The sequence below is a fragment of the Cibotium barometz genome, chromosome 27, assembly GCF_041138505.1.
Source record: "Cibotium barometz isolate CiBa-2024 chromosome 27, ASM4113850v1, whole genome shotgun sequence".
In the NCBI taxonomy this organism is placed as follows: Eukaryota; Viridiplantae; Streptophyta; class Polypodiopsida; order Cyatheales; family Cibotiaceae; genus Cibotium; species Cibotium barometz.
In genome coordinates this window covers 49,861,483-49,870,955 of record NC_141072.1, presented here as the reverse complement: position 1 = coordinate 49,870,955, position 9,473 = coordinate 49,861,483, and positions in this window count along the sequence as shown.

The following is a 9,473-nucleotide window of genomic DNA, read 5'->3' as shown; positions in this document are numbered from 1 at the left end:
AGATCAGTTTGGTCAATTTTTGACCATTTTTTGGTCAATTTAGCTTACTTTTTGGAACTAGACTTGAAATAGGAGAGAGGAGAGATAAAATGTCTCATTTTATTGATTTAAAATGGGGAGTAATGATGAGAAAAAAGGTGCCTCTCTTATGAGGGGGAATCCCCACTCTGAGGTGTCAAAAATTTATTTTTTTAATGTTTCCTTTAGTCCTTAGTCCACTCTTCATCTTATGTGAGTATTTACTCATTTTTTTTAGGGGGGTTCTTTATTTCTTCAATTTATCTCCTCCCTACATTTGGATTAATCTTATTGGTCCCTCAAAACCTTAATCTAAAATTTTCAAAAAATCTGGACCCTTAGGCTAAGGTCTTTTGAGCCGATTATAATTTATTTCTAATGCACCTTAGGAAATTCTTTTTAAACTTCTGCTTCGGGGAAATTTATTTTAATAAGAAAGGATATTTTTTCATCCAAAGATATCTAAAAACTCAATTATCTCTCTCTAGAATATTTTCTCTCTCTAGGCCCAAAACAGATAGAAACAAGATCTTCTATTATTCTGAAAAGGGGATTGATTACAGGGAAAGAAACTAGACATCTTGAGGGGCTGGGGAGGAATCTTATTGAATGCGGGTGCACATGTGCATGTGTGCATGGATGCAAGCGAATGGGAAATTTTCTATGGATGTGTGCATGTGCTTGCACAAATAAAGGTGCATGTACACAAAAATGGGAGCACGTATGCATTGAAATGTGTGTGTACATGCAAGGGGTGCACGTGTGAGTGGGGTGTCAGGGCATGCGGTACATGCATGAACATGCAAGGTGTGTGCATATACAAGTGTAAAGATGTATGCACGTGTAAATGGGAATGCAAGTGTGTGTGTGTGTGTGTGTGTGTGTGTGTGTGTGTGTGTGTGTGTGTGTGTGAGTATACGTGCACAAATTTGGAGGCACATGAAAAGGAGTGTGCGATGAGCAAAGGTGTTGGCATGTGTGTGACACAAAGCTCAAGGGTGTGTGCACATGCATGGGTGTGCAAATGTGTGGATTGGATTCACACGCATGACAATAGTGAATATGGGGGTGTGGTGCATATGAGCATGCATCAAAAGCAATGTACGAAGGTGTGAATGTGTGTCCACACATGCATGGAGGTGTGTGCATGTGTGTGTATGAAGTGCAAAGGTGTGTGCACGTGAAAATTCAAGAGTGTATGTATGTGTAAGAGTGTGTGAACATAGGGGTGGGTGCAGCTTGTTGCACAACAGGTGGGTACACATACAAAATAATGTGCACGCATGGTGTAACTATGTGTGTACATGTGTGTGTATGGCTATGTATGGTGCATGTGCGGGTAAAAATGTATAAAAATGTGGGCGCATGGGTGCAAAGGTGGCCAAGCACATGCGAGTGCAAGTGGATGTGCACATGCAAGTGCATGAAGGTGTAAGTGTTAGTGAATGTGCGCGTGTGGGTGTGTGGATGCAATTGAGTGAGTAGATGTGTAAGAGTGTTTGCATGTGTACATGAGGTGGAAAGGTGCAAACATGTGTGTGTGTGTGTGTGTGTGTGTGTGTGTGTGTGTGTGTGTGTGTGTGTGTGTGTGTGTGTTCAATTGTGCATGTTTTTAGTTATTTTTGGGTTTTTGTGTTTTTTATCATTCCCAATGAAGGTAGTAATTATACACTTGACTGAAGGGACTATGTTTACATCTATACACATGGGCTAGGGTTCGAGACTTACCATGCATGCGTGCTCACCAAGTGAGGGCAGAGAATCATTTGCCCATTTGGAAAAAAAGCTTGTACGCCATCAGCACCCACCTCGACCGGCAAAAGTTTAATTTCAAGGACCGATTATCCTTGCATATATAAATGTGATTGGTTTCCCAATCATGAACGAGCCTTGCATCTCTCATGTAAGGCCTTTTGAGGATCATGGTGTATGACCCTCTTTGAAAATCCATCACCCGAACGTGTGGTGGACTCCTCTTCTTTAGCCACGTGGAAGAGAAAAAACTTGTGTATAATAAGAGCATAGATGTAAATCCCAATCATTAAATCAAGTCACTTTTTTTGAAGAAGAATTTCAATAGAGGTGTGAGAACTGGAGAAATTCTTTCCTTCTAAGTTGATGTGTCCAATTTGAAATGATTCACATCACATTGTGATATAAAATACAGTGCATGAGGTTTTGTAAATACATGATGTTTGTTGGCTTTCACGACGTGAAGTGGCCAAAAGCCTTATAGTGCTTATGCTAGCTTTGTTGAGCATATGAATTATTAGGCAATGTGATATTTTTATGAACTTTAATTCTTTCATGATCCAACTCTTCTTGCATTTAAACATTTTAAACAGGAATTGTAATGTCAACATGTTTATTATTTAGTACTATGTTGATTACTAATATATTTCACTACCTGAACATTTTGAATACAAAATCTAAATGCAAGCATGTTGATATAACCTCTATTGATACTAAGCTAGCAGTGATTGTGGAGATCTTACAAGCACATTTTTGGCCAAAACATTTGGACAAGGTCTAAATGGTTTTTGGCATCTATTCAAAAGTCAACAATGGAAAACAATGGACTCGATACCTGTTAAATGGTATTTAGCATCTGTTACAAAAGTCAACAATGAATATGATATCTTAAATGGTTTTTAGCATCTGTTATACAAGAGTCAACAACGGACATGATACCTGTTAATCTTATGCAAAAACATCTCAAATCTATGCTATACATAATCACTCTTTTAAATTAATTAATTGTCTAAGGTATCTATTCTAAGGTTGAATGTCTTTCTAAGGTATTAAACGACTATCATTTTTTGCCTTGCATGTCCCCCTCCTTGCCCACATGCGCCCTTTTGAAACCATCGTGCTCCTCTATGTTGAAGACCACCCCCCTCCTCTGCAATTCGTAGACATGATGAGGCTTCACACACAGAGAGGCCTCCCTCCTTTGCCTCTGTGAGAGATGGAGCTCTGAGCTGATGAGAGAGAGAGAGAGAGAGAGAGAGAGAGAGAGAGAGAGAGAGAGAGAGAGAGAGAGAGAGAGAGAGAGTAGTTCCCTTGCTTGACCACCACCTCCAAGATGAATCGCTAGAGAGAGAGAGAGAGGACGAAGGCCAAAATCTTCCCAACACATGTTACTTTAATTAGGCACACATGTCAAAATCTTCCAACCACAAGTTACTTTAATCACACACCCACCCTAGTACCACATGTCAAAAGAGAGAGTAGTTCCCTTGCTTAAACACTGCCACCTTCAAGATGAATCGCTAGAGAGAGAGAGAGAGAGAGAGAGAGAACCAAAATCTTCCCAACACATGTTACTTTAATTAGATACACACACATGTCAAAATCTTCCAACCACATGTTACTTTAATTAGACACACCCACCCCAGTACCACGTCAAAATCACACATCCCATCATTAAGGAAAAATTACAAATTAGAATTTTTACCCAAAAAAACCATCGTTAAAATATAATCATTATTATTAAAAAAATCTCATCATTAAAAAATCTTAAAGTTTTAAACTTGAAAAAAAAATTACACTCCTCCACACAACAAAATTAGGAAACATAAGTCATCTAGACATATATATATATTACAGGGCAACTTTGGAGTGGCCTAGGTAGCAAGTTTTTTAGCCCTATCGTCAGTAATCGCATCACGGGCATTGAACTAGAGAGCTTAGTAGCTTAGCCTAAAGGTCTTAATCTTTGCATCCTGAAGGACGCTTGTTCTCCAGTTGGCAAGCTTGACCACGAGGCTTGTGCATGTGACTGGTGGGCTTCCCGAGGCCACCCATTCATCCTTGGTGATTATACTGACACTGACACCACCATCCATGATTGTGGAGACCATCGTGGCATGACTCATCCTTCTCATCTTCTAGTTTAGATTCAATTATGCAAGCGTTTAAATTTTTTTATCCAACATGAGGTTAGGGTACTCCTTGAGTTTCTTCTTAAGGTTTTTGTAGTCTATGGGTTTGTCTCCATAAGGGAGATGGCTTTGGAGCTATTCTTCGAACCACTTTCAATGATCACGATGTCGTCCACCCTTGACAATTGATCGTGCAATGCGTTTTTGCATGCTCTTCGAGGAATTCTTCTTCTCGACCTCTTATTATGGTTTAGTAGCCTTTTTAGGGGTTGTTGCTTAGCCTTTGGGGCTTATGTCTCTAGCTCTTGGTTTGCTAGCCTCGAGGTCGAAGCTTGAGCTTTCTACTTCTTCATTGCGTCTCCTTGTTGGCTACCCTCGACTTGATTTGGAGCCTCTTAAGGTTGTATATATGTTGTGCAATAGGGATCCATCTTGATGTGCTCTATGCTATATGGTTTTTATAGAAGATTGCATACCAAACCATATCTCTTCGTGGGAATAGGTGTGGGTGTCTTACTTGAGGTGTTGGCTAGGGCTTTACCTTGGGGTTAGCCTTGGGGATGGCCCCACCACCACTTTTGGCCTAAATGGTTGAGTAGATTCTCTACCAACTCATCCATGCTCATGTCCTTAACTAGGAATCTAGCTAGTACTGGTTGGGCAGCCTTGCCCGATGATGAGACTTTGGATGATGTGTCTCCTATCTCTTGGTTTGGGTGGATGATTTCTACATACTTGTCTTGCAGATTGTCTACCAGGTCTATTGCCTCACGGCACCACTCATTGAAGGTGTAGTGCCTAGACATATAGAGATGGTCATAAAGCCTCTTTCTCTCAAGACCAATCATGAATCGATCGTTGATGAGCAATAAATTATCCAGTCTTTCATGGGTGCTACATCTCATTTGAAGATACTTATTAATACTACCAATATATTCCCACATTATTTCACCCTCATATGAAGATACTTGGTACTACCAATATAGTCCTACATTATTTCACCCTCCTCTCGCTTTGAGGTTGTATATATGTTGTGCAATGGGGCTCCATCTTGCTCCACTATAGGCGAGAGCCCCACTATAAAAATGTGTCTCAAGACCTCATAGTAGCTGGCCTTTTCAAGTGGGTTTAGTGAGATCTAAACCATTGGCTTGCTTTGCCTTCATCAAGGAAAAGTCCAAATGAGCTAACCTCAATGGGTTCATCAATCCATGCCATGGTCTCGCAGATTTGATCAAACTTTGTAGGTACTCAATGGGATCTCTAGTTCCGTCAAATTTGGTGATCATCCTTGAGATTTGGATTGTCTTGGTTTTGCCAAACTCTGAGCCTTTTGGTGCTATGTTGGTTCAAACCACCCTTCCCATATTTTGAAAGCCATCCTCAATATGTCTTCTACGTATTCACATGGAAGTGGAATGTAAGGAAGTGGTTGTGCGAAAGCTTAGGATTGACACCAAATTTTGAAATATTTGGGCATCAGACATGGTTTAATCGTTTCCTATGGGAGTCAACCTTGAGGTTCCTAGTCTTGTTCCTGCGCCTTCACTAGAGCTATGCCCAATAATAGGGAAATTGAGGGCACTCTTCATAAAATTTAAGGTGATGTTGATAGAGCTAGTTGGTGAATCTGAAGTTCAAAGGACCGTGGGGGGCGGCTCCTTTTTCTAGGGATTCTGATGTTCCTCCGCTCACATCTATGTTTCATTGACTTATTTCTTTCCAAAACTCCTTGCATGAGGTGGGTCCAAAGGAGTCTAGCCTTCTTAACAGCAGGGGAGCACTCTGCTGAGTGTTGGTCATTTACTAGGATCAAAGGCTTGGTGGGTTTGAGGAATGTGGTTTGATGCACTACAATTAAATGTATTATCGTTTCCAAAAATTAGTCCAGATCGAGTTCGCAACAACAAAGTTCCCTCGTATCTCTGGTATAGGTTTGAAAATGGTTTTAGAAATGTTTTTCTTTTTTGTGATTGGCTAGGCTCACATATCCAAGTTCACACCTCTAGACTCAAGTCTCTAAGCTCATGTCTGTAGGCTCACATGTCTGTAGGTTTACGGATACAAGTTTATGTGTCTGGGTTTATGCCTCTAGACTCATGTCTCTAGGCATATGCATGAGCATTCACGTATGTAGGTTCACGCCTCTAAATACGTGTCTAGGTTCATGTCTCTAGACTCACATCTCTAGACACACGCATGTAGGTTCACATGTCCAGGCTCACGTCTATAGGTTTACATTTGTAGGCTCACATCTGCAAGCTCACATATGTTATGTTCACGTATATGGGTTCATGTGTGCAAGTTCACGTGTGTAGGCTCAAATCTGGAGACTCATAACTTTTTTGTATGAAGTCGGCTCTCACGTACTTCCCAATTATGTAATAAGCCTATCTCGATCACATAAATCTAGGAAATTGGCCTATGACAAGGTTGGTGCACTTATTGGGTAATAATTGTACTTTAATTTCCCAATAATTATGAACGACAAGGATATCCTTGGAATTTATAGGTGTGGTATAGAATGTATGATAAGAAAATCTTGCAACAACAATGACATGAGTAGGCATATCCATACACAAGTCCTTATGGCATTAATAATTTATCTATATAACATTAGTATACCTATCTCTAGACTCGTGTCTCCAAGCTTACGTTTGTAGGCTCACGTGTCCCAACTCACGACTTACATGTCGTCCAAGCTCATGTCTCCAGGCTCATGGCTCACGTGATAAGCTCAGGTTTACATGCTCATGAGTCCATACTCACGTCTTTTTGTACGAGACTGGGGCTCATGTTTCCTACCTGTCGAGAGTTGGTTTGGCCTAGTTTTTTATGGTTTTATGAATTTTTAACTTAATGGGGTGTGATAAATGGCCATAATCCTAATTAAGGGTTTTGATGCAATTAACTAAATATTTTTTTGTTGTTTCTTAAGGGATTTGTATACTTCTAAGCTACCAATGAAAATGCATAAAAATAATTATGTTTTTTTTAAATGCATGAATAAAAATAATCCCACTCTAATTCACCCTAATGGAGCTTAATGCTCATGTTTTTGGAGTACAGTCCACTTCTAATCACAATTGTTAAGCTAGTCCTTGGAGCTTAATGCTCATGTTTTTGGAGTATAGTCCACTTCTAATCACAATTGTTAAGCTAGTCCTTGGATCAAAGCAATAAATTCTAAGTGTCTTCGGCTGCTCCAATTTCATGTAAATCAGCTTACGGGGTATAGAAATCTTAGAATTGTTCCTATGAGAGGGTTGGTATGTAATTATTGGATACTAAGTGTACTTTAATTACCCAACAATTATAAAGGACAAGAAATTTTCTTGAAATTTGTAAATGATACAGATTATATGACAAGAAAATTATCCAATAGCATAAGTAGTTATGTCTGTATACCATAATAATTGGTATGTATAATGTTAGATAGCTATACCTATCTCTAAACTCATGTATCCAAGCTCACGTTCATAGGCTCACATGTCCAGACTCACTGCTCACGTGTCTAGACTCACATCTTTTTGCATGTGACTGTGAACTCATGTCTCCTACCCGAGAGCCGGTTTGATCTAGTTTTGTTGATTTTTGAGATTTTTTGGACTTATGGAGATGTTAACTTATGAAAACTTATGAAATGCATAAATAAAAATTGAGAATCCCACTCTAATTCAACCTAATAGAGCTCAATGCTCATATTTTTGGAGTGAATTCCACTCCTAATCATAATTGCTGACCTTCATTAGCTGCCATGAACCATGAATAAATATAGGAGCACTTACCAAACTTGACAATTTCAATTTCAAAAGAAAAGTATTATGATGATGGGAGATTATAATTTGCTATTGAAAATGACGTGTTACTAGAAATACAAATATTGCATCTTTCGTGAAATCAAAATAGCCATGCATGACATGTACAATAGTAATTGATATGATTGAAGACATAAATGCTTTAAAAAAACAAGAATCCACTATACATTTCCTACATGGTAGTACTGTCAAATCAAGTCTTTTTTCCAATAATTAGACTTTTTAGTTGTTGTGTCATCAACTTTATGTTGAAGATGAAAACATAGAGTATGATGTTGCCAAAGTATTAGGAAAGGAAAGAAGTAGTTACATATGTATACTACATAGAGAGTATGATGTTGCCAAAGTATTAGGAAAGGAAAGTAGTTACATCTATATAATACATTGTGAGCTTGAATGAAAGACAAATAACAAAACATACCAATTTACAAGCAAAACGATAGATATTCATGTTAAGTAGAGTTTGAAGTTCTCAGTATATTTTGGTGTAACCAATGAAAAATAAACCAATAGGTAATTATTAATAAAACACAACATTATGACTTCCAAATCATTAGAAAGTTGACGTGTAATATTCTCACTTTGGTATTTTTGTCAAGTGAAGGGTACATTCTCATTTTAGCATTCTAGCAAGCTGAGTTTCATAGAAGATTAAATTCTACAATAGTGTATGGACAGTACATATAGATGTGTAAATAGACGTGTGAAAGGAAGTTCTTACAAATAGTCTATGATTTGAACCACCTTAGTTTGTAAGAGTGGAAGGAAGCTTGATAAAAATGTTGACGAGTTGGGACAGTGTATATATATGTGTGTATATGTATATATATATGTTGTTCTAGGGTTCTCTCTCTCTCTCTCTCTCTCTCTCTCTCTCTCTCTCTCTCTCTCTCTAGGTTGTGTATCTCCATATATTTTTGCTGTGTAGGGGAGTACACACGGGTAGAAGTTGTGGTCGATGCAAGGGTGATTCAAAGGGTTCACGAGAGGAGGAGCGGTGGTCTTGGAAACGAAAAGAAACTAACCACACGCATCATAGTCTAATGCCTCTACATGCTCCTATCCACACTCGTACAAGACCATTGAGAGACATGGCATACAAATAGTTGTTTTTGTGCCAACAAATAAACAATGGTTCTCTACGAAGGAACAGATCTTTCTAATTTGGTCTTTTTCCAACTTTAGATCCAAGTTATCCCTCCACAATGTGTGGGGCTCCCATCACAGAGGGGAGATGCTATGTCTACTTTGAATTCTATTATGGAGGAGGACGGTATCAGTGTATAATCGTATATCGTCATCATGTACCACCACATGGATACTTTCGCTTATGTAGCAAGTTTTGTACACTTTCTTTTCCCCTGGTACCATGTTTTTTCATGGATACATTGTACTATCTTGTTAGTCCCATAGACCCCCTCGATATTATAGACATTAATATATATACATCTCTCTCTCTCTCTCTCTCTCTCTCTCTCTCTCTCTCTCACACACACACACACACACACACACACATTTTTTTAGTAATGACATATTAGTAGTGGGAAACCTCAGTACAACGTGAAAATCTATGAAGAAATATGCACTGAACAATGATGAGTCCTAAAAGGACCCATACTAGATTTCCTCAGAAACAGTCAAAGAAAAGAGACAAAGTCTACAAATCAATACCTTGGCTCACATAATAGCAGTGTCTGTTGAAGGGAGAGCCTGAAGAAGGTGAGAGATGTAGAGCATATAGTGACATTAAAGA